The sequence below is a fragment of the Schistocerca cancellata genome, chromosome 5 (genome assembly GCF_023864275.1).
Source record: "Schistocerca cancellata isolate TAMUIC-IGC-003103 chromosome 5, iqSchCanc2.1, whole genome shotgun sequence".
Taxonomy (NCBI): Eukaryota; Metazoa; Arthropoda; class Insecta; order Orthoptera; family Acrididae; genus Schistocerca; species Schistocerca cancellata.
This window is the reverse complement of record NC_064630.1, coordinates 259050167-259077557: the sequence shown is the minus strand read 5'-3', so window position 1 is coordinate 259077557 and position 27391 is coordinate 259050167.

Here is a 27391-nt window from a genome sequence, read left to right as displayed (position 1 = left end):
TTTTAGGTTTAAGTTGTAGCACTCAGTATAGCTGTCTTAACAAGATGTCAACGTATATACTGTCTTTACCTGTTTACTAAGAAACTTGCAGCACATTTTGCTCATACTGCTGACCAACTGGAGCTGTGAAGTCATTTGTGTGGGGAGAGACAACGAATTGCGTGCTACGCTGGAAAAAACGCCGGAACCGTGTAACAGTGGTGCGTTACAATAGGCTTTGGCGTTAACTTACTGTAGTAGCCGTTCGGTTAGTACTGCGAGAGGCACCGCGAGTCGACGCTATGGAGTGCGAAACAGAGAGTAATAGGGCGTACTGTTCACGACATTTAGACTGATATTTTGTCGGTTTTCTGTCGACGCAGCAAGTAGATATGGGAATCTTGCCTCATAATAAAGGCCGGCCGCGGTGGTCTAGCGGTTCTAGGCGCTCAGTCCGGAACCGCGCGACTGCTACGGTCGCAGGTTCGAATCCTGCCTCGGGCATGGATGTGTGTGATGTCCTTAGGTTAGTTAGGTTTAAGTAGTTCTAAGTTCTAGGGGACTGATGACCACAGATGTTAAGTCCCATAGTGCTCAGAGCCATTTGAGCCATTTTCATAATAAAGTTTTGAAAATAATACGAAATTCGGTGCCATCGAAGGTCGTTCATTACTGCAGATTCAACCAAAATACAGTTTGTAGGGAAGCAGCCTACTCACGCCGTATAAAATTCACATCAGTCTTTCCATTGTGTGCCAGCCTAGTCAGCTGTAACTAGCTCTGACGTCATAAATGCTGCGCAATACTTTAAAAATCAAGTAAATAACCTGAAACGTTTCTAGCATATCAGGAGTAATACTAAACCAATATGTGTTGAATATCAGTTCAATAACTTTAACCATTTTCGAAATTTGGACGTTTTTCTGTAAAAATCATTGGCGCAACAGAAGAGAGCTAGAAACTTAAAAATTTGTATTTAGATTCCTTTTGCATAATAATTTAGTAGAAACAGTATTCTGGATCTCACAAATTAAAATTTTTGTTGAAATTCATGATTTTCTGGTTTTTGTCTTAGAAATTAAGGAAGCAAGATAGATTAAGTTGGCGAATAAATAAGGCTAGGTTGTTTAAATTTAAGTAGAAGGGAGATCCGCTATAATCATAAAGATGTGAGAAGTTTCAACAGAACAACTATAAAACTATAGCTATAGCGTATCTCCAAAGAGCAAGTTCAGAGCTCGTCTACTGCGTGTAGTGTAATTAGATTAATTCTCTCGCCCAAAATATTTGACTTAGCCACGTCAGACTTTTATTATGATTACTCACCTGTGTGCTGAATGCACACTTAAATTGTGAGCTTCATCGGCCATCAGCAAAGGAAGCAATGATTTATTCGATAACTTAAAGTGGTACATTACTAGCCCAGCGGCTAGTCGGGAGAGCAATTTTGATCAGGCGTTCCCTTAGCCGTCCGCACCGCGGCTTTATGTATAAGAACGCTGCGCGAGAAAGGAAGGCCCCAGTTCTCTCCAGATGCTGATTAGCGCACCACCTGTGTCGGGAGTCGCGTCGCGTCGGTATCATTGCTATAAACAGCCACGGATGCCGTAATAAGTTACTCGGGATACTCTTAACCATGAAATCGTTTTCGAGTGAAGTGTTAATTCTGGGATGACTTTAATGATCTATCTTCAGTTTGCGTATGTCGTATTTTCATGTGCCATCACGGGACAGACATTCTACCATTATTTAGCGTGGCGTTTGATGAACATTATCATCAAATTATGGCGAGCATTCACTTAAACATTTAATTTGAACAGTTATAGTTGAATCAGCGTATTAGACTCTGAACTGCTCTGGTAGTTAGTTGGATTGTGTGGATCCTTTTTGTCTGTGACTTTCAGAATATAGTGAACATTTTTAGAGAATCGTTTTTGATTATGAATCCCAGACAATCTCCTAATTCCTCAGAGCTATAGGCTGTAGCTATAAATGTATTTCTCAAATGAAGTGGGCACTAGGAATTCTAATTACAGACTTCACGTTTTGCTAATCACTTTCTGGTTGCCAATATTGTAGTTAGAGAGCCAGTGTTGAGAACAGCGAACAACAGCAATAAATAAATAATAGGAACATTTTAACAACAATTAATTCCACCCGCCGCCCCACATATGGTTAATCAGCCATGAAATGCATCTTTTCTACATTACACTCTACATTTAAATAACAACACATATATTCCACCTGCCGCCCCACAAGTTCTTAGTAAAACTTTCAGATAGTAATAAGCTATATGTGCAAAATAGTGATCAGAACCATAATAGTATTACTATGAGTCTTTTTTTCAGAAAACTGCGCTGTGTACTTATATACTCGGTGTTTCACAATTAATGGCATAAACGCATACGACACTACAAGCAAGGAAGTTTCACCAAGCACGAACTCCACCAAGCATACATTAAAATTTATGAGCACTTCTTCACCTTCAATACTGTGAAACAGATCTCACGACGTCTACATGCTACACAGACAGGTGGCGTACACGACTCCCCTCCCGCGGCTTAAGTGACGTCTGATGGCGCCGCTGTACAAGACGCTGCGGCAAGTAATTTTAAATTCCTGTGCAAATGCTGGGAATCATCTTAGCGTTTCTACACATATTACAAATTTCTGTTTGTATCAGACGGCTAATCTCAAGGACAGGTATTTTGATTCAATTTTCGTTGATAGGTAGACTATGTTGCTTATGTGTATAGAGGTCCCCTTGAGCCAATGCTTATTGCATGTCCGCCCCGATAGCTGTGTGGTCAACATGACGGAATGCCATCCTACGGGCACGGGTTCGGTTCCTGGCTGAGTCGGAGATTTTCTCCGCGGTGTTGTGTTTCTTCATCATCCTTTCATCTCTATCCGGCGCGCAGGTCGCCCATTGTGGCGCCGAATGTAATGAGACCTGCACCAAGGCGGCCGGACTAGCCCTGCAAGGGGCTTCCCGGCCAATGACGCCAAAAGCTCATTTCCATTGCATGATCTTTCTGTTTGACAATATTTCTTCGATAAGCTCTGAGGAGCTAGAAATCTGTCGGCCGTCCGTCGACAGTTCACTCTGAGGCAGACTCCAGTTCGGACCTCCAGCTCCACACCGACACCGTCGCAACGGATGCGCCCTGCATCGCTGCAGCGCCTCCGACAGACCGTTCTTTCGTGGCTGTGGATGCTGTCAAACTTTGCTTAAATTATTCTTGTAGTACATTGACAGTAGACTGTTCGAAGAGAACTTGAACTCCGTGGAAAGACAGAAGAACTTAAAACTTTTGTTAAACTTTAATTCTGTGCGTAGATGGAAGAACTTACATTGTTTGTAAGATTTTATGACCGTGCCAAGACGGATGAACTTAACCTCTTAGCTGAACTTCGCTTCAGGGCGGTCTCAGGGAGACTTAGCATTTTCATTTGTGCGACTAACTTGGTTTCCAAACTTTGGCCTTCACCCAGGGAACTTCAAGTGGTAAACCTTGTATTATTCGTCGGGGTAGACGAGCAGCGTTTCGTATTTTTGTAAATAAATTGTCTGAACAATCTGAAATTTTTGTGATTCTTCAACTACTTCCTTATATTATTTAATTTTATTTTACTAATTAAATACGATATTTAGCAAAACTTCTTTAATTCACCTACGTGCTTTTTTCGGATAACCATTTATAATTTTCGACAAAAAGTTCAGAAGAAAGAGATCACGGGCTATTTCTATGGAAAACCATATACAATTTTATTCAGTCGAAAACAATAAAATGTTTTTTTGGTTTTTAATACCACTATTATTTAAGTAACTTATTATTATAAGTAAGCTTGTTATCATACTAAATGAAAGCAGATATTCCAGCGACGGCTTAGGATCGTGTGTCAACAAGCATGAATGCCGGGCGTGACATTTCGTTTTGGGAGCATAACAACTGCGTTTGAAGTCGCGTCAGCTACGGCAAGTTGATTCGTGTCTTAACTTGATAGCCACAGTCCTAAGGATTAGTCTTAACGCTAAAGTAGTGCATCGATTTATGTGTTCAGTCAAGAGAAGATAGTATAGATCAAATTGCTTTAGGAGATTTATTTGACAAGGGAGACTTCGCGATCAGCAACAACAAAAAATTGCAGTAGCCAGCATGAAGCAGCTGGAGAGAATAACTGGAATGAGGCGAGCAGATATGAAGTATCAGACTTTTTTAGAAGGTGAGGATGAGAATGTACTTGGGCTCTGATTATAGAGTGAAGCAGAGTATAGGAGCTATAGCTGGTATGGATTTTATAGTTTCGATGTAACATTTAAAACGAAGAAGTTTGCTGGGTGAAGTACACTGGTGTGCCAAACTTAAGGACGAAAATAATTTCGGATGTTGTGTCATATGACCCGAATTTTGCTTTGTACTTCCTCTCAGATTCTGGATGCAACTGAAATTGGTTCACATTTAATCAATCCAATTGCAAAGCACTAGTTTCTCAGTGGTTAATTACACATGGTATCTTCTTTTTACGATATCGTGAGGTAATAAAAGTACCTTCAAAAGCTCTTTAGAACAAAAGAAATCATTTACATGTGTATCACTACAGAATAATCACCAAATGGAACAGAAGCGTCTACTCACTTTACAGCCACAGTAAAAATGTCTAATCATTATCTACTGTCTCTGTCCATTTTATATTCCTTTTACTCGGTCTACTAAGTTCCCACTATCAGAGCCACAAAAAATGAACGCACCTCATCACAGCAGTTGCAGCTCAATTGATAATTAGCCCTGCACGTGCTCTACACCTAGAAAACGTCAATATTTATTTACTTTTGTCCCTTTTCGACTTCACGTAACGTGTAGTACAGTCCTGCCTCAGATACACGTAACGACAACATTCCTCTCCTCTCGTAGCCTTCGTCTGTGTAACATCATAGTCTTTGGATCGGCAACTGCTCTGCTCAGCTCAGCTGAAAATTGAACTAATTGGGAAGTATCAGACTTTATTAAACACTAATAACTAAACGAACTTTTCCGTTTCAAACCTCTATAATTACGTTATTAGCGTAGGCAAACTAAAAATTCAAAGATTGTAAAGTCCTCCGGACTGTTTTATCGAGAAAATTCCCATAAAAAAGACCCGCCAAAGCCGCTTAAAAAATATCGCGCTTCACCGAAAGGTGATAAAATCATAGCAGTCCTTGCTATTACTTAGTGCACGTGTCTGTCACTGCTAAGGAAACGGTATTAATAGGACTCATTGATATTCGCCGCTAGACATATAAACCAAGTCAAAAGAGTTCCTACTGCTGAGTTTGATGTCTGTATTTTAGACGGCACTAGTCATAAGTTAAAAACTGAGTTTTCCTAAGAAACAATCTATAAAATTACTTTTGGCTGTGACTTCAAATTGTCAGCAATGTAATATGCGAGCTTATTATCATAGTTCAGAATTTAGGATCATAGCTCCAGCACTGCGAATCCATCAATAATAAAAGCTTAATCTTAGTGAGATAAATGTCTGAAATATAGGTTTATTATATTTACTACATTTTTGCTTTGTAAACAGACCATGAAGGCGCAATGTGATCTAACTCGTTGTGAAATATTCCTGAAAGCGAAATGTACAGCTCACAAACGCCCTGAAATGAATTTCTTCAATTCATTTGCAATGTTTGTAATTATCATTTACCACATTTAGTCGGAGTTCGCCTGCTCTGTCTGCTCTGGTAACAGCGGACACATCGATGCAAGCAGACTTAAAAATCATATTTCACTTTGCTTGCACAATTGTAGTACAACAAAAACGAACATGTCAGTGCATATTCATTCATATTACGAAGTATAGAACATTATATTTTTCTCATTTAAGTACAAGAAAACCAAAGATGCAAAAATCTTTGTTCAGAATAAATTTCAGTAATACTGACGTACAGCATTACTTAATATTTTATATCGATCGCTTTTTCTTTACACATGTACCGTATTCAAAATGTCCGTCAGAGAGAAAGGTCAAAAAACTTAAACTTACAATGCCTGCTCATTTTTCAGAGACAATCGTTTCTCATTACATGTTCTGTTGAGTAAAACTTGTTCTGTGAGTCATTTCGAATGTCCGCTTCCAAATTCTAATTTTTTCTGTGTCGGATGCTGCTGTCTGTAGGCGCTAACTACAATAATCAGGATTTAGTTTTATTTTATCACCCCTTTCGTACTTCCTTAAACAGCAAAAACTTCTCTCGACACACCACGGCAATGCTGTAACACAGAAAATAAACAGAAGCACAAATTTTCAGTTGATTTCTCAGCTCTTCTTTTACTCTTATTTTTAATAACTTTATTTCGTTTTGACTGAAATATCTTATTTGTAATTACCAAGACATCAATTCCCAACTCATCCCTATTCGTGACGAAATAAACAAGGGAAAGAAATTAAAAAAATGTTGCGTCTTTTTATAAAACTTGACATACAATATCAGAACAACATACGCCCTGATAAATCAGCAGATTAGGATCCATCACTTAAGCTTGTATCGAATCAGAGTCTTTTCATCATATTTGTGCTGGTGTAGAGGGAGGAAGCAATATCGCGCGTCAGATGTGACTGACAGCGAAGCTCCAGCATTCTGGTAGAGAGATATATTGGGATAGGTGAATTGGATCCGTTGTGCAGAATCCAAGTCGTCAGGGCAAACAGTCACTGGCATCTGTTCCGCTGCCAAAAATTAAAAAAAAAAGTCTTTACGCATCTCATCAGATTAAGTAGCAGGAGTGTAAGTAGCAGAAGTTCATAACTGTGCAGCATTAAGTGGTAAGCTGATTTCTTCTTGAAATGTTTTAGTAGAGTCTCAGGTGTATTGCGTTAACAGTGGTGTACCCTGTAGTGTAGCAGAGGAACCTGATTGCGGGAAGTAGGAGCGCTAAATACACAAATAAAAATGTTTTGCATCATCTCGGTTCCGAGATTTCCGAAACCTGTACAGAAAATTGGAATAGAGATCAACATTAACATCATTTCAACCCCTTTTTATTGCTCATGAAAACCACGCATTGCATGTTGTACCACCATACAGCAAGACCTTCAGAGGTGGTGGTCCAGAATGCTGTACGCACCGGTACCTCTAATACCCAGTAGCACGTCCTCTTGCATTGATGCATGTCTGTATTCGTCGTGGAATACTACCCAAAAGTTCATCAAGGCACTGTTGGTCCAGATTGTCCCACTCCTCAACAGCGATTCGGCGTAGATCCCTCAGAGTGGTTGATGTGTCACGCCGCCCATACATAGCACTTTCCAGTCTATCCCAGGCATGTTCGAAAGGGTTCATGTCTGTAGAACATACTGGCCACTCCAGTCGAACGATGTCGTTATCCTGAAGGAACTCATTCACAAGATGTGCACGTTGGGGACGCGAACTGTCGTCCATGACGAAGAATGGCTCGCCATTATGCTGCCGATATGGCTGCACTATTGGTCAGAGGATAGCATTCAAGTATCGTACAGCCGTTACGGTGCCTTCCATGACCACCAGCGGCGTACCTCGGCCCCACGTACTGCCACCCCAAAACAGCAGGGAACCTCCACCTTGCTGCACTCGCTGGGCATTGTACCTAAGGGGTTCAGCCTCCCGGTTTGTCTCCAAACACGTCTCCGACGATTGTCTGGTTGAATTCCTATGCGACACTCATCGGTGAAGAGAACGCGATGCCAATCCTGAGCAGTCCATTCGGCATGTTGTTGGGCCCATCTGTACCGCACTGCATGGTGTCGTGGTTGCAAAGATGGACCTCGCCATGTACGTCGGGGGTGAAGTTGCACATCAAGCAGCCTATTGAGCAAAGTTTGAGTCGTAACACGACGTATTGTGGCTGCACGAAAAGCATCATTCAGAATGGTGGGGTTGCTGTCAGAGTTCCTCCGAGCCACAATCCGTCGGTAGCGGTCATCCACTGTAGTAGTAGCCTCCGGGCGGCCTGAGCGAGGTCATGTCATCGACAGTTCCTGTCTCTCTGTATCTCCTCCAGGTCCGAACAATATCGCTTTGGTTCACTCCGAGACGCCTGGACACTTCCCTTGTTGAGAGCTCTTCCTGGCAACAATGCGGACACGATCGAAACGGTTTATTGACCGTCTAGGCGTGGTTGAACTACAGACAACATGAGCCGTGTGCCTCCTTCCTGGTGGAATGACTGGAACTGATCGGCTGTCGAATCCCTTCCGTCTAATAGGTGCTACTCATTCATGGTTGTTTACATCTTTGGGCTGGTTTAGTGACATCTTTGAACACTCAGACTGCGTCTGTGATACAATATCCAAGGTCAACGTCTGCCTTCCTGGAGTTCTGGGAACCAGGGTGATACAAAAATTTTTTGGTGTGTGTAAGTAAAACACTGGGTGACAAGAAATGCAACACGTTCAAATGGAAAGAATAATAAATACAACATTTAACATTATCCCCACAGTTTGCCGATCTCAAAGATATAGCAAACTGCACAGTAGTTCTTTCTCTGACTTTATTTCATTCCGAACATGTTTCCTAGAAGGACAAATGTTGGTGTCTCAACACTGTCTTTCTCTCATTTTCGTTAGCCTCCCGTCTATACGGATGGACTATATGGTGGTGTCCTGTAATAATACATTGTTCGAATTTAATTAAATGTCATGAATACTTCATTTATTAACTTTATAATCTAATATTTAATTTATTCCTTGTCCTAATCTGAGTTTTTTAATGCTTTTTAGCAAAAAATATTTTTACAAGGTTCGTTCTGACGAAAAAGCTTTTTAATTGTCTTTCCACGGTCACCCATCATCGGCTTGAAAATAGGCCGACAAAAAGGACCCGCCGATTTTAGTTTCTCCTCTCATCATCATAATCGTCCTTTCCTTAATTTGCTCATCTTTTCCTGTACAAAAAACATTCAGACAATTTTAAAAACGGAAAGAGTGATTATGAAAGAAGCGGCACAACTGCACATGCTGAAGACTGAGGTTTAAATTACTGACAGCTACCAAAAATGAATGGTGACAAGAACGAGGGAGGTGATAAACTGAAAAATAAATAAGAAAGAGTGATATGAAAACTCCAAGAAGAACAGTCTACTCAGTTTGAAACGAATCCAGACTGGCAGGTTAAAGAACAAACAAGGACAAATGAAAAATACAAACGACCTAAAAACAAATATAATTACTAGAAAAAATACTGAGGTTGGCTAAACGTGAAAGAACAGAAATAAAGACTCGTATATGTAACACGAAATTCTTATTGCTTGTTCGAACGATACTCATACAGGACAGGGTACTGAAACGTGTTATGACTATTTCTATGGCAACATTCGTTTACAGTCTGAATTCTATGAACATATGGCTGAGACATATACTGATGATGCGATAGGCATACATGATTTGTACACGTTTCCAACACGTGGCCTGATGTGTGGTTTAACGCCTATTATTTTTTTCCGTCTATGACTAAGATGCAATGGTGTACACTACAAAAAGAAATTACATGTTTCTAATTCTATCTTCCTTTAAGAAAAGGTCAAATTAAGTGTTTTTTTTAACGAAGGCAAGTTCTCCATATCGTAGATAGTACAAATAATAATGCTAGTCGCAATCAGAATGCGGTAGTACCAGAGTGGGTACACGGTGACTGTTTCGGCACCCGAAACGTATTTTCTCTTCTCGTTTTCACAATTAACGGGAATAGGCAAGTAAATGGACGTGAATGGCCCATAAATGTTAACCAAGAAAACGAAGGAGCAAACGACAAGACTGTGGGGAACACAGGGGATCCTTTCATTACAACTCAAATAAAACGGCTGGTTCGGAAATTGCAGGTAACTGTGGACCTGGTCCTAATTCCACACCACAGTGAAAAAGTGAAGGGAAGAAGGGCTATGCCGCTCGCAGACAGCGGCAGTAAACGTAGGAGGAAACACCAGAGGCCATAAAAGTTGGAGTCAGGATGGAGGCGTGATCACGTTAGTGTTGGGGAACCGGAGGGTACAAATGTTCCCGGTTCCACTGTTTTCGCGGTGTCCTCGTGAAACGAAATCGAGCATTCGACCGACACATTCGAAAGCACTACCTCCCGTTTCACGTTGCCGATCGTCTCGTGACGGATGCGCTTCAGAACAAAACAAGGAACCGTTCTTAATGGTTCTCGTATCAGTTACAAGAGGTCCCTATCTTTAGTGGCAGCACAATGGATACTGGACACTTTCCTTTCTTTGCACCGACTGCCGTTATTCGTAAATTGTCTCTTCCGCCATTTAACGTGGACTTGTTTAAACACTTGGACCTCTCGGTAAAAGGAGAGAGAAACTTATTCATGTGCTTTTGTGTGCGCAGTGTCGTGAGAAGTAGTGGTAAACTGGTAGCCTAACATTTAGAATGCGCAACGGAAATTAATGTGGCTTCAACACGACCTCGCAGTGATGACAGATTGAGGGATTATGAAAAATAGCGGAGTAACCAGCCCTTTCTGAATTCTAAATTCTGGGCTTGGTGGGATAAGAGACTGTTTCTTTATGTTACCTTACACATGCGCACGCACACACACAGAAACAAATACACGCACACACACAGCCGCACATGCACAGGGGAAACATTAATGAAATTTTAAGAAACTGATTCACGTTTTCGCGAATCCTCATTGATGTCACTTGTTTGTGAAACAATAAAATTTGTGCCACACCTGGACACGAACCCAGATATCCCGCTTATAGCGAGCGGTCGCCTTAACAACTTCGGCTATCCGCCTCCACGACCGACCCAAATTTCTACACGTCACTGAGTCCAAAACTCTCATATTCGCATATTTAGTGATTACTGCCTGTCGAGGCAAGAATACACCACTAATGGTTACCATGTCTGTGTTTATACAGTGTCTTTATATTACAATGTACTTCAGATGTGCATGCATGTCTGAAGGACACTGTAATCTGAAGATACAGACACTGTATAAACTCAGACATTGTAACCATCAATTAACGAAATTCCTTAGCGTAATAATCTGCTTAGACGCCTCATGATAGGATACAACTACCAGGAGTTGTTGAGGAACCATACCATGCCTTGAGTGATCACTCACACAGCGAGAATTGCTACCAACTGTACCAATACGTGAAGGCCTTTTGGTTGCAGAGGTCTACAAAGGACGGAAGCTGAAGACCACTACACATAAAGAAAAGGCAGTGATTGTGATAAGACTTGATGTATGGAAATACTACAATACTAGCTAGCCCTATGCGATCAGAGAGAATTACTGAAGTTATAAGACAGCCGGAGTAGCCGAGCGGTTCTAGGCGCTACAGTCTGGACCCACGCGACCGCTACGGTCGCAGGTTCGAATCCTGCCTCGGGCATGGATGGGTGTGATGTCCTTAGGTTAGTTAGGTTTAAGTAGTTCTAAGTTCTAGGGGACTGATGACCTGAGAAGTTAAGTCCCATAGTGCTCAGAGCTATTTTTTTGAAGTAATAAATCTAGTTCAGAGCCAGCCTAAGAACCACAATAATTTCGGTAAAACACAATTTATGTAAATGTTACCATATCTGTAGGGGTTCGTGTCAAGCAGTAAATTTAGCTCAAACTAATTGGGATGTTCCCTAAGAGAAAGTCATGAATTCGGTTACACGTGCTGGTTGATAGTCAACAAAAGACAACTCGACCCTACGGGAAAACCCAATAACTGATGGGAATCACGTACAAATGATGCAAAAAAACCACTGAAGAGGATCAATAGAATGATCTAGGAACTTTACATTATTAGGATCCAGCACAGGAGCCCATCACCATGATAGGCGAATCCCATTGTTTTCGAAAAATTTCATTGTTATTACACAGTCCAACAAAATCCATACCCCAGAAATAAGCATGCGTTAATTATTAGACACGGGAGAACGTCAAACTTGACGAAAAGTGAGTTACTGAGGGGACGTGATCTGCTCTGGATTACAAGCAAGTTACAATCACAAGTTCGTGCATTATGGGCAAACTTTATTGGCGTACAAATGTTGCAAAAAAAAACAACCACTGAAGAGGATCAATAGAATGATCTAGGAACTTCACATTATTAGGATCCAGCACAGGAGCCCACCACCATGATAGGCGAATCCCATTGTTTTCGAAAAATTTCATTGTTATTACACAGTCCAACAAAATCCATACCCCAGAAATGAGCATGCGTTAATTATTAGACACGGGAGAACGTCAAACTTGACGAAAAGTGACTTACTGAGGGGGACGTGATCTGCTCTGGATTACAAACAAGTTACAATCACAAGTTCGTGCATTATGGGCAAATTTTATTGGCATCAAAATCGATCTTTATCAAAAACATATTTTATTGCTAAACCGATATAAAGACGTTGGATCCTAAATTTTAAACAAAGCAATCTAATCTTACAAACAAACCATGTTCCGAAGAACAGAGATACTCCTGACTTGACGGCTGTAACAGAAGTGTCTTGAAAACCCACTCAACGTACGGCCTTTTTTTTTTTTTTTTGTATGGTGGTGGAACACTCCTTTACGTGAACCTAACAAATCAAATTAACCAAAAGTACGGGCAAGTCTTCAGTATACAGCACGCTTTGTTATTGGATTTCTATGGAAAGGAGCCAGTGAGATTGTTACCACGATACTCTGAAGAACTGAAACTTGTCCGACCTTCACTAATACTTCTGAAATCATTCACCTATTCACCTACGCGTCTACACACCACATGTGTTATTCGGGATGTGGCAGGGAAAAGAAAGACGTTGCTGATTTGAAAGAGAATAAAATGGGATCTCTCCGTCGTCTTCTTTTCCCAAATGCCCATCAGAAGCTCGACTAGACAGCAGAAACATCGCCTGCGAGACTTGAAACTGGAGATAGCAAAGCATGAGACTAGAAATAATACGAAACGGGGCTAAGACGTCATCCCCATCGCGTGTGAAGACGGCGCGGGTTCTTCTGAGCCTTGCTTGAGGGTGGTCTGATAGTTTCAAAACATTCGTAAGCGGTTTATAAAATAATTTTAACTGTAGTATTGGTAACCTAAGTAAGGATGAAAACAGCCCGCTTTTAAAGTCAGAAATCTACTGTGTGAGAAATAACTAAATAAGTAATATATTTCTGTTCCTTATTTCCTATATATTTCTTTGTTGCTGGGGTAGCGAACGATCCGCACAGGAGTGGTTTTTCTGGGGAGTATGAGACTCGCTGCTCGCTGCCGTTGCTCGCTCGGAGCCCCATGCCCGTCTTTTGTCGCTTCCCCTTCAATCCCGTCAGATAAGCGCTGTTTGCTCCTCTCCTGAGCTTACGGCGCGGCCGGATTATAATTTCCTTCCTTCACACCTCTCTACTGTCTCCATCCGCTTCTGCTATCAGCCTCTTAAACACCCATGTGTCCCCATCCATTAAGTTCGAACGTTGGATTACTATCGTGAAACGTCCTCATTGACCTAAATGCTGTCTCCCAGTCAAAATCTTTCCGTTTCCTGGTTTCTGCTTTTCTTTCTTTTTTTTCAGTATTCAAGGTTTCGCTTTGCTTCTTCTGCCCAGCTAATCGTAAACAGATGACTTGTCAATCAAATGGCCTTCCGTTCGCTCCTATTCCTATAATCTTCTTTGAGACTGTTAGGCTGTAGGTCTTACATCCTGAATGACAATAGCTTTGCACACAAAATCCGATCCTAATATGAGCAGTGTCGCCAGTCACCTTAAAACAGTGAGATTCTTGTGTTATACCCCGTCCAGGCACATTAATGTGACCACTTGTTAATAGCCTTGAATAACTATCTTTCGCAGCGCAAGATGTGCATAATGGGAGTCATTGAGGTGCTGCAAGGTACCGACAGATGTGTAGAGCAATGCCGACTCCGTGCCAGCTGCGGTGGTTTCTCGACTGAGGATCCATGGCGTGAACCATCTGATCGAGGTGATCCCACAGATTTTGATTGGGTTTGAGTGAGGGGAGTTTGGTGGCATGGGGAGTGCGGTAAACCCATCCTGGTGCTCTTCGAACCACGTACGTGCACTGAGAGCTGTGTGGCATGTTGCATTGTCCTGCTGGTACATTCCATCGTGCCTAGGAAAAACTAACTGCATCTAGAGCAGGGGTGGGCAGGAATCCTGCACATGTGCGGTGCACTTGCACGCGTGCAGTTAACAGGTGTTCCGCGTACACACAGGGGCAAGCTGGCCACCCGCTTATCTCCCATCCCCACCATACCTTCTGTCCGCTCCTTCCTCTGTAATGCGTTTTGTTTCCTAGCTTGGGTTAGTAGGAGTGCTTGAAAGACATCATGGTTTGAAAGAGTACCTATTACCCACGATACGTTTTATTTAATTATCACAGGTGGAGTTTACAATACGTTTAATATCTGAAACAAAATTTCTACATACAAATACAAACAGTTACGTAAATTTTCATCACTGATGTTTGCTCTTAACCGAGACTTATTAATTCAGCAAATGGTTTTCCAGCTCTCGCTATATTAAGCGCAGTCTTATAACTTGCACATACCGCTGGGCTATTATTGTTGTCCTCCTGAAAACTTGAGAACAGTGCTCCATAAAATGTTAGATCAGTTAGATGAGAGACATGACGAGAGAAAGACGCAGATCACTCGTGACAACAGCAACTACGACAAATTCAAATGGCTCTGAGCACTATGGGACTTAACTGCTGTGGTCATCAGTCCCCTAGAACTTAGAACTACTTAAATCTAACTAACCTAAGGACATCACACACATCCATGCCGGAGGCAGGATTCGAACATGCGACCATAGCGGTCGCGCGTTTCCAGACTGTAGTGCCTAGAACCGCTCGGCCACTTCGGCCGGCCTACTACGACAGATTCATCTGGTATCGTCAGATCGCTCTTCTTAAGCTCAGTCAATTCCCCATCCGCTCAGGATCCGACAATAAATTGTACTCGTCCTTGTGAAATTTATTATAATGGCCTTCAATAAACTTCCGTTGACCAGCAAGAATACTGCCACATATTAAACATTTCGAATATTCACGTTTTTGCACAAAGACAAAATGATTCTCCCATTTCTTTTTAAAAGATATCAAATCTCCACTTCTCCGTTTCTTGAAATACAACGTTCACTACATAGTGCTCGCTTCGCATCAACGTCCGCAGCTTAGCCTGGCACTACACTGCCGCAACCTGCCGGCTGTCGCCACAGCCCCGGTCGACGCCTGCACGCGAGCAGCACACGTGCAGCGCTTTTCGCTCATGAGCCGCGTGCAACGTTTGCCCGCCCCTGATGTAGAGCGAATAAGGTCTCCAAGGCTACTTGTTTGATCCACTGTGCCTTCCAGAATGCTAACCCAAGAAATGCCACGAAAGCATTCCACAGACCACAACACTCTCTCCTGGTAGCAGGATGTTTTCTTGCAGACGTTTCATGTCATGCAGCTCAACTGCGATCTTTCCGATGCAACATGAAACAAGATTCATCTGAAGAGGCTACGTGTTGCTACTCAGTAGACGTCCAGTAGCGGTATAGTTGTGCAAATTCCAACCTTCGTGGCCGACGAACAGTAGTCAGCATGGGAGCATGAACCAAGCGCCTGTTGCGAAGGCTCATATGCTGTGTAGCGGCACCACCGTTTAGGATAGTGAAAGTCAGTTTTGTGCAATATTCTGAGCGCAAGTTATAGTCAGGTGCGGGCTGGATTGCAGTGAGTTACGCATACCAACAGTTGCGAAATAGAATAGAGGCCACAAGGACGTCAAATTAATGAAAGAGTATACGTAGCAGTTTTGCATGTCACAAATCACAGCAGAAGGGGCCCACTGGCCAACCTAGCGTGTTATGATTACGTGTGGTGAAGCGGTGCGTCTGACAAAACAGAGTGCACAGCCACGTATAAATAGGTGCGATTTTCTAATGAGATTCATTCAAGTGTGGCAGCTCTCCTGAATGGCAGGGCATGTCACACCACCACCTACAAGCAGCAGATGGGGCGCCAGCATTTCAGTCCACGACGGGTCACGAGTTTGACCCTCTAAGGCCAATGCGGTGTCTGTAACCAGCCAACGGTGGGCCACTCCACGGCTCGCTACCACGGGCACTCGTCCTGGCTTTCAAAACATGCTGCAGGCATCCCGAGGCTAGGGCCACAGATTCGGACGCCAGATTGTAGGCACTAACTGTCACCATGATCTCAGCCACGCCAGCGAGAAGGACACAGCTGGCCGCCTGCGGCTCATACCAAGCAGCGCTGAGTCGGCAGGGATATTGACTGTTGAGCCGACTGTTGGCATCCTGATTACGCCACAACTCCACTGGCGTACAAGGATGACACACAGTGTGTGCATGGGTTGCTGAGGCAGCCATTCCACGCCAACCCGTTTTGCAGACAGCAAAGTGGTGACCTCAGCATTACGGGACCCAGTGATGAAGACTGAGGGGAACACGGCACTGTAGTTAATAAATCACTTGAAAAGTTTGGACGAGTCTTAATAAGGTGCATTCAACCTATTCCCGCTACATTTGGTCATCCTGATATATTCGGTGGTAGAAGCTGCCACTACAGCTGTAATGTTCACTGAACAGTCATTGAGTACACACTGTTGGTAGCCCCTTGATTCATCTGGGTGGTCAGTTGCTTAACAGTTGCACTTCTATTCAGCCTTAAAGTCCTCCACAGCCGTTGTTGACCCCATCATCTACAACCTGAGGAGCTCCGTAGTTACCTCGACGCCGATTTTGGATAACGTCATTTTTTCATACACATTGTACTTTAACCACAGTGGCAAGCGAACAGAACAGTTTACAAAATTAGCCATTTCGGAAATGCTTGAACCTTTGTCACGAAAGCCAATGATCATTCCCTTCCAGGCGTCAGACAAATCGCTCCATTTCCACATCACATGACAACGAGTGCACTGTTTTCCGCGTCCCCCCCCCCCCCCCCAGAGACACCCTTTATATGTCCTCAACTGCTAGCGCTGCTACCTGCCATCTGTGAGTGGTTATTGAACGGTGACATTAATGTGTCACATTAATGTGACTGGATCGTATATACACTCCTGGAAATGGAAAAAAGAACACATTGACACCGGTGTGTCAGACCCACCATACTTGCTCCGGACACTGCGAGAGGGCTGTACAAGCAATGATCACACGCACGGCACAGCGGACACACCAGGAACCGCGGTGTTGGCCGTCGAATGGCGCTAGCTGCGCAGCATTTGTGCACCACCGCCGTCAGTGTCAGCCAGTTTGCCGTGGCATACGGAGCTCCATCGCAGTCTTTAACACTGGTAGCATGCCGCGACAGCGTGGACGTGAACCGTATGTGCAGTTGACGGACTTTGAGCGAGGGCGTATAGTGGGCATGCGGGAGGCCGGGTGGACGTACCGCCGAATTGCTCAACACGTGGGGCGTGAGATCTCCACAGTACATCGATGTTGTCGCCAGTGGTCGGCGGAAGGTGCACGTGCCCGTCGACCTGGGACCGGACTGCAGCGACGCACGGATGCACGCCAAGACCGTAGGATCCTACGCAGTGCCGTAGGGGACCGCACCGCCACTTCCCAGCAAATTAGGGACACTGTTGCTCCTGGGGTATCGGCGAGGACCATTCGCAACCGTCTCCATGAAGCTGGGCTACGGTCCCGCACACCGTTAGGCCGTCTTCCGCTCACGCCCCAACATCGTGCAGCCCGCCTCCAGTGGTGTCGCGACAGGCGTGAATGGAGGGACGAATGGAGACGTGTCGTCTTCAGCGATGAGAGTCGCTTCTGCCTTGGTGCCAATGATGGTCGTATGCGTGTTTGGCGCCGTGCAGGTGAGCGCCACAATCAAGACTGCATACGACCGAGGCACACAGGGCCAACACCCGGCATCATGGTGTGGGGAGCGATCTCCTACACTGGCCGTACACCACTGGTGATCGTCGAGGGGACACTGAATAGTGCACGGTACATCCAAACCGTCATCGAACCCATCGTTCTACCATTCCTAGACCGGCAAGGGAACTTGCTGTTCCAACAGGACAATGCACGTCCGCATGTATCCCGTGCCACCCAACGTGCTCTAGAAGGTGTAAGTCAACTACCCTGGCCAGCAAGATCTCCGGATCTGTCCCCCATTGAGCATGTTTGGGACTGGATGAAGCGTCGTCTCACGCGGTCTGCACGTCCAGCACGAGCGCTGGTCCAACTGAGGCGCCAGGTGGAAATGGCATGGCAAGCCGTTCCACAGGACTACATCCAGCATCTCTACGATCGTCTCCATGGGAGAATAGCAGCCTGCGTTGCTGCGAAAGGTGGATATACACTGTACTAGTGCCGACATTGTGCATGCTCTGTTGCCTGTGTCTATGTGCCTGTGGTTCTGTCAGTGTGATCATATGATGTATCTGACCCCAGGAATGTGTCGATAAAGTTTCCCCTTCCTGGGACAATGAATTCACGGTGTTCTTATTTCAATTTCCAGGAGTGTAACTTACACTGTTTGAGAAAAAAAAAAGTGGTGTTCACTGAAAGGCAAGACGAAAAGAGTATGAGTCGGCTTATCAGTATGACATGGCATTGCCTCTGCCCTCGGTGCATGCACAGGTTGCCGCTGTGCTCGACAATGATGGTCACTAGATACAATGCAACATCATTCTTCAACAGTCCATGCTTTTCGGCCACTGCATCCCTCCAAATGCAGCCATTCGTGTTGTGGTCTTGACAGCAGCCTACGCATGTGACGTTAATTCTCTAATGCAGCTGCTACCAGTCTGCAGTCAATGGTGCTGAATGACAGAATGTTACAGGTATACAATTAGCTGTTTTCGGATGGCAGACGCAGAAGTGAAGCGGTTTGATGTGTTTGGTGCACTATGCGTGGACCTCCCCTGTGGTGGTCAGAAGTAGAGACCGGTAACTCGACGGCAAGTATGCCTGCCCTCACTTTCTCATGCAGTCCAATTTGAGGTCGCAGTCACGTTACAAAGCCCCACGAATCTGGATTGAACTATTCGACAAGTCGGCCAGATTGAGACCTACAATGAGCCCCATATAATTTTTATGACTATCGGGCTCTGATAACGCTTTTTCACCCAAGAACGCGGCATCTCCGTATCCTTCAAGTGTTCATTCAACATCTGACACTGTTTACGCTCCCTATACGTTTTACCGTGTCTGCTAACAATTCCAAGCATGTACAGCAATAAAAATTTACGTACCCGTCTGTGGTTTGAACGTGTACGAAATTACATTGACACCCGACCGTGTCTTCACTTTTTTTTGTCAGGCATTATAAATCTCTTGACTGCAGTACTTCCATTACGTTATACGTAACATGCTGTGGCTCATAAATACCGGTCCCAAACTGAGATTCAAAACTGATTTTCCGGATTATGGGAGCAGTCGCCTTAACCATTAAGCTATCTGAGACAATCATTGACATACTCGAGAACTTCAGTGAATCCAGAACTCTGTTCTCGATGCTGAAAAGGGATCCAATACACATCTGAGAAACGAGAACATTACGAGCTGAAGCTGTCGGAAAGGCTTTCATCTACGCAGGCATTGAGCTTGTAATGTTCTCTGAAGTTTATTTAGCGTGCCTACGTCCATAGCACTGCGATAACTCTGCCGCTTAGGGGTTCTATATCTACCTACATCTACATCTACATCTACATTTATACTCCGCAAGCCACCCAACGGTGTTTGGCGGAGGGCACTTTACGTGCCACTGTCATTACCTCCCTTTCCTGTTCCAGTCGCGTATGGTTCGTGGGAAGAACGACTGTCTGAAGCCCTCCGTGCACGCACGAATCTCTCTAATTTTACATTCGTGATCTCCTCGGGAGGTATAAGTAGGAGGAAGAAATATATTCGATACCTCATCCAGAAACGCACCCTCTCGAAACCTAGCGAGCAAGCTACACCGCGATGCAGAGCGCCTCTCTTGCAGAGTCTGCCACTTGAGTTTGCTAAACATCTCCGTAACGCTATCACGCTTACCAAATAACCCTGTGACGAAACGCGCCGCTCTTCTTTGGATCTCCTCTATCTCCTCCGTCAACCCGATCTGGTACGGATCCCACACTGATGAGCAATACTCAAGTATAGGTCGAACGAGTGTTTTGTAAGCCACCTCCTTTGTTGATGGACTACATTTTCTAAGTACTCTCCCAATGAATCTCAACCTGGTACCCGCCTTACCAACAATTAATTTTATATGATCATTCCACTTCAAAGCGTTCCCTACGCATACTCCCAGATATTTTACAGAACTAACTGCTGCCAGTGTTTGTTCCCCTATCGTGTAATCATACAATATAGGATCCTTCTTTCTATAAATTCGCAATACATTACATTTGTCTATGTTAAGGGTCAGTTGCCACTCCCTGCACCAAGTTGCTATCCGCTGCAGCTCTTCCTGCATTTCGCTACAATTTTCTAAAGCTGCAACTTCTCTGTATACTACAGCATCATCCGCGAAAAGCCGCATGGAACTTCCGACACTATCTACTGGGGTCATTTATATATATAGTGAAAAGCAATGGTCCAATAACACTCCCCTGTGGCACGCCAGTGGTTACTTTAACGTCTGTAGGCGTCTCTCCATTCATAACAACATGCTGTGTTCTGTTTGCTAAAAACTCTTCAATCCAGCCACACAGCTGGTCTGATATTCCGTAGGCTCTTACTTTGTTTATCAGGCGACAGTGCGGAACTGTATCGAACGCCTTCCGGAAGTCAGGAAAAATAGCATCTACCTGGGAGCCTGTATCTAATATTTTCTGGGTCTCGTGAACAAATAAAGCGAGTTGGGTCTCACACGATCGCTGTTTCCGGAATCCATGTTGATTCCTACAGAGTAGATTCTGGGTTTCCAAAAACGACATGATACGCGAGCAAAAAACGTGTTCTAAAATTCTGCAACAGATCGACATCAGAGATATAGGTCTATAGTTTTGCACATCTGCTCGAGGACCCTTCTTGAAAACTGGGACTACCTGTGCCCTTTTCCAATCATTTGGAACCTTCCGTTCCTCTAGAGACCTGCGGTACACGGCTGTTAGAAGAGGGCGAGTTCTTTCGAGACCTGCGGTACACGGCTGTTAGAAGGGGGCGAGTTCTTTCGCGTACTCTGTGTAGAATCGAATTGGTATCCCGTCAGGTCCAGTGGACTTTCTTCTGTTGAGTGATTTCAGTAGCTTTTCTATTCCTTGGACAATTATTTCGATGTCAGCCATTTTTTCGTTTGTGCGAGGATTTAGAGAAGGAACTGCAGTGCGGTCTTCCTCTGTGAAACAGCTTTGGAAAAAGATGTTTAGTATTTCAGCTTTACGCGTGTCATCCTCTGTTTCAATGCCATCATCATCCCGGAGTGTCTGGATATGTTGTTTCGAGCCACTTACTGATTTAACGTAAGACCAGAACTTCCTAGGATTTTCTGTCAAGTCGGTACATACTTTCGAATTCACTGAACGCTTCACGCATAACCTTCCTTACGCTAACATTGACATCGTTTAGCTTCTGTTTGTCTGAGAGGTTTTGGCTGCGTTTAAAGTTAGAGTGAAGCTCTATTTGCTTTCGCAGTAGTTCCCTAACTTTGTTGTTGAACCACGGTGGGTTTTTCCCGTCCCTCATAGTTTTACTCGGCACGTACCTGTCTAAAACGCATTTTACGATTGCCTTGAACTTTTTCCATAAACACTCAACATTGTCAGTGTCGGGACAGAAAGTTTCGTTTTGATCTGTTAGGTAGTCTGAAATCTGCCTTCTATTACTCTTGCTAAACAGATAAACCTTCCTCTCTTTTTTATATTCCTATTAACTTCCATATTCAGGGATGCTGCAACGGCCTTATGATCGCTGATTCCCTGTTCTGCACTTACAGAGTCGAAAAGTTCGGGTCTGTTTGTTATCAGTAGGTCCAAGATGTTATCTCCACGAGTCGGTTCTCTGTTTAATTGCTCGAGGTAATTTTCGGATAGTGCATTCAGTATAATGTCACTCGATGCTCTGTCCCTACCACCCGTCCTAAACACCTGAGTGTCCCAGTCTATATCTGGTAAATTGAAATTTCCACCTAAGACTATAACATGCTGAGAAAATTTATGTGAAGTGTATTCCAAATTTTCTCTCAGTTGTTCTGCCACTAATGCTGCTGAGTCGGGAGGTCGGTAAAAGGAGCCAACTCTTAACCTAGCCCGGTTGTTGAGTGTAACCTCTACCCATAATAATTCACAGGAACTATCCACTTCTACTTCACTACAGGATAAACTACTACTAACAGCGACAAACACGCCACCACCGGTTGCATGCAATCTGTCCTTTCTAAATACCGTCTGTGCTTCTGTAAAAATTTCGGCAGAATTTATCTCTGGCTTCAGCCAGCTTTCTGTACCTATAACTATTTCAGATTCGGTGCTTTCTATCAGCGCTTGAAGTTCCGGTACTTTACCAATGCAGCTTAGACAGTTTTCAACTACAATACCGATTGCTGCTTGGTCCCCGCATGTCCTGACTTTGCCCCGCACCCTTTGAGGCAGTTGCCCTTTCTGTACTTGCCCGAGGCCATCTAACCTAAAAAACCGCCCAGTCCACGCCACACAACCCCTGCTACCCGTGTAGCCGCTTGCTGCGTGTAGTGGACTCCTGACCTATTCAGCGGAACCCGAAACCCCACCACCCTATGGCGCAAGTCGAGGAATCTACAGTCCACACGGTCGCAGAACCGTCTCAGCCTCTGATTCAGACCCTCCACTCGGCTCTGTACCAAAGGTCCGCAGTCAGTCCTGTCGACGATGCTGCAGATGGTGAGCTCTGCTTTCATCCCACTAGCGAGACTGTCAGCCTTCACCAAATCAGATAGCCGCCGGAAGCCAGAGAGGATTTCCTCCGATCCATAGCGACACACATCATTGGTGCCGACATGAGCGACCACCTGCAGATGGGTGCACCTTGTACCCTTCATGGCATCCGGAAGGACCCTTTCCACATCTGGAATGACTCCCCCCGGTATGCACACGGAGTGCACATTGGTTTTCTTCCCCTCTCTTGCTGCCATATCCCCATTACGCGCCTGACGTTGGAGCTCCCAACTACCAATAAGCCCACCCTCTGCGACCGCCAGGATCTTGCAGACTGAGGGGCAACCTCTGGAACAGGACAAGCAGCCATGTCCGGCCGAAGATCAGTATCAGCCTGAGACAGAGCCTGAAACCGGTTCGTCAGACAAAATGAAAGAGGCCTTCCGTTCAGCCCTCCGGAATGTCTTTCGCCCCCTGCCACACCACGAGACGACCTCCCACTCTACCACAGGTGAGGTATCAGCCTCAATGTGGGCAGTATCCCGAGCAGTCACAGTCGTAGTCCGATCGGGGGATGCGTGGGACGAGCTGGCCGTCCCCGACAAATCCCCATCCGGACCTCTATGTGATTACTCTGTAACTGACAATGAAGTACCAGTTCTCCCTACATCGTTGGGTGGCAACAGAATTTTTTCGGACTCGGAGGAAAAAGTGGCTCAGATTTTGTGAGAAGATCCTCCCGCAAGAAGAGCTCGTTTCTTCTAATGACTGCCGCCCCAATTCACATATCAAATCCGTGGCAACTTCTCTCCTATTTCGTGATAGTGCAAAACGAGCTGCCCTTCTTTGAACTTTTTCGATGTCCTTCATTAGGCCTATCTGATGAAGATGCCACAACCCAGAAGCGGACGCACAGTCGTAAAGCAGGCAGTCTCTTTAGTAGACCCGTTACATTTTCTAAGTGTTCCGTAAATAAATCGCAGTTTGTGTCGGTTTCCCTACATTATCTATGTGATCGTTCAAGTTTAAGTAATTGCAATTCCTAAGTATTTAGTGGAATTTAAAGTATTTAGATTTTTGCGATTTATTGTGTAACCAAAATTTATCGGATTCCCTTTTGTAAGCCAGTGGATGACCTCACACTTTTCATTATTTAAAGTTAATTGCCACTTTTCACATCATACAGATATCTTGTGTAAATCATTTTGCAATTGATTTAGGTCACCTGGTGGCTTCACAAGGCGGTAAACTACAGCATCATCTGCAAATGGTATGAGAGGGCTGCTCAGATTTTCTCCTAAATCGTTTACATAGATCAGGCGCAGTGGAGGTCCTATGACACTTCCTTCGGGAAAGCCAGATATTACTTCTGTTTTACTCGATGCCTTTCCGTCAGTTACTACGAACTGTGAGCTTTCTGACAGGAAATCTCGAATCCAGACGCACAATTGAGATGATACTCCACAGGTATGCAATTTGATTACATGTTATAATTAAATTTTTCCCGAGACATTTAAAGCTCATCCTTATCTACGAAAAGATGGAAGCTGATGATATGAATTAAAATTTGTGTTACTGTCGGGACTCTAACCCCAGTTTTCTTGATAATTAGGAAGAAATGCTGAGCATTACACCATAGCAGCATTACGGTCAACAATGCTGCACAAAATTCCGAAGTCCAATGTCCTCCCCAACACAAACGTCAGTTCATATCCTCAGCTTATTTTCCTCTAAATTGTCACTATTGTCGGGGCCCTCCGGCATTGGTTTGTGTTACGGAGGGCATTGGACTTGGGTGGTTAGTGCAGCAATAGTAACCACAGTGCTGCGATGGTGAAATGGTTAACATTTCTGCCTAGTAAGCAAGAAGACCTGGGTTGGAGCCCCGGCCGCGGCACAAACTTTAATTCATTTCATCAGCTTCCATCATTATCGTTGATTAAATGATTCTTGTGAGGAACAGTATCAAAAGCCTTCTGGAAATCTAAAAACATGGAGTCAGTTACTTCTTGAGAATAAAGGTCTTGTTGTGTTTCACAAGAGCGACGTTTTTTGAATCCATGTTGGCTATTTGTCAATAAATCGTTTTCTACGAGGTAATTCGCGCGAATCCTCGCCAAAAGTCCATTATTTTCCAATGTTTTTCTGTGCGATGTGAGTGAAACTTATAGATGTGTGCAGCTACCAAATGACATACACGATCGCAGGTTTATTGGTAAAAATAAACTTTATTCACCTTCCACATTCGGTTTTAATCTACTGGTCGTTCGAACATAGGTCAAACTCGTGGAGCCATTATAAAACAACAGTGTTTCTGTCCGTCTATAACCATTTAACAGACACCTTTCACTAACACTGAACCATATGAAAAATTCACTTATCTGGCAAACACATCTCCCTCAGCGCCTTCTCGACACATAGGATCTCACACACTGTCTACAAGTACCTCAGCAACCCCTCCCCCTCATCCCTTAAAAATTACCAGCGGTTAATCACAGCACCTGTCATAGCAGAATGCAAAATTTCATGTTATTTGCTTCTTTTTTTAAAGAAAGCAATCTTTTTAAACTAAACAAAGCTACATGTGTGTATGAAATTAATGTCTTAGATAATACGCTGCCGGATAAAAAATAAGTACAGCTGGAACGATGGCATATACCACCTGGGGCGTAGCAGATGTACTGATATTGGTCTCGGCACCGTCCGACATCACACAGCATATTGGCATCGCTACCAGAGAGCCATCTGTGTCTACCCTTCAACAGGGGATGCTCACAGCCAGAAGGCTCCATTCGAGGGTTGTAACATCTCTGCCTCACAGGAATAAGAACTGCCTGGACTGCTCTTAGGGTTACAATTTCAATAAGGATAAGTTTCTATCCGTCTACGTCATCGTCATCATCGTCTCTTCGGTGTCAGTCACCGTCCTTGCTGCCAGTAATCGCTAACTGTCATTGTCGCATCTCGACCTCGCCCTCGCTTCTGGTCATCATCAGCCAGCATCAACAGTGCCAGTCTTCGCTTCCATCAGTCCGTCATCGCCGTTTCATCGCCTGTTGGTCAACGCCTTCGCCTCCATCTATTATCGCCACCACTGCATCACTACTCTCGTATGTACCAAAGCTCGTCACACTCGTCTAAACGCCACTTTGGAGGCCGCTCACCCCAGTCAACGCCACTCATCACTGTCCGCCATAGTGGATCGTACCACAACAACTATCATCTGATCCTCCCCTTTTCCTGCTCCCACCGTTACCACATGGAGCACGTCCCATCACCCACCCCCTATGCCTATTCGCCCTTACCTACTATTACCACACCCCGAACAGTCGTAATTCATGCATCTCTCTGCACCCCAGCTCCCCTTATAATTTCTTTTTCAGCCACCTCATCCACCACTGCTGCACATGTAACAGCCCCCTGAGCAACAGTGGCCTCAGATGTCATCACCAGCATCACCTCACCATACAAACCAACTACTGCTTCGAGAATCCTGTTGCATGTGCCACTTATTTCCGCAAACTCGTTACCAGAAAACCTTTCATACCACTGGAAAATACAGAGACGCATCAGGAATTTATTAAATGCAAGAAACGCCAGCACTGGTGCCATATATGCACCAGACTCAACATTACACTCTCCATAAACTCTTCCAAGTACTGGAAAGCACTCCATCGATTCAGATGCAATGACGCTATCTCTCTCTACTCACTCATCCACAACAACCATTCCTTACCTGATAACCTGAGCAAAGCTGACCACTTTGGCGATATGTCTCAGACATCTTCTCCTAACTTGATGACACTCATTTTTATTGGTCCCTGTTTCCTACCATCCAAGAAACTTCTAAGACTGCTGTGGAACCCCTTGCTCCCAGCTTCCAGTGCTTGGGCAACATACCACATACAGAATTAAATATACCAATCACAGCATATGACGCAAAACATGTACTTCACAGAAAATACAACACATCCCCTGATCACAATTGTATCACCTACTGACACCTTAAAGAAAAACCCCTCTCCTTTTTTCGTCACACTCGCGACACTCTATCCCATTATCCTCTCTTACAGGTTACTATCCTGATCTCTGGAAAACGTCCAAATCATACTTTTCTAAAAGTGCACAAACCCCTACTGATGCCTTCTCCTATCGCTCCATCTGCCACGCCTCAGTGTTCGGCAAGGTTTTTAGAATCCATCCTCTCCCAATGCATCCATTAACAATGAACTAACACCACTTTTTTCCTCTTAACCAGTATGACTTCCATCACAGTTTCTCCCCTGATGACCTGCTCCTGCACCTCACCCACCTCCAATCCCACTCACTCAATTACTGTAAAGCTACTATTTTTGTGTCCCTCGCTCTAAAGAAAACCTATGACCAGGTATGGCATTCCAGTCTCCTTTTCAGACTCTAGACAAATGCACCTCTAATTAACTATTTCCGGCCTGTTTCATCTTTTCTGTTTAACAGCTCATTCTTCGTCACTGTTAAGAATACCAATTCCCATACCTTCCATCCCTCTGCAATAATTCCCCAAGGCTCTGTCTTCTCTCCTCTCGTTTATCTGCTCTACACTGCTGATATGCCTAAACCACCTCCACCAGTTCAGCTCCTTCAGTATGCTGACGAC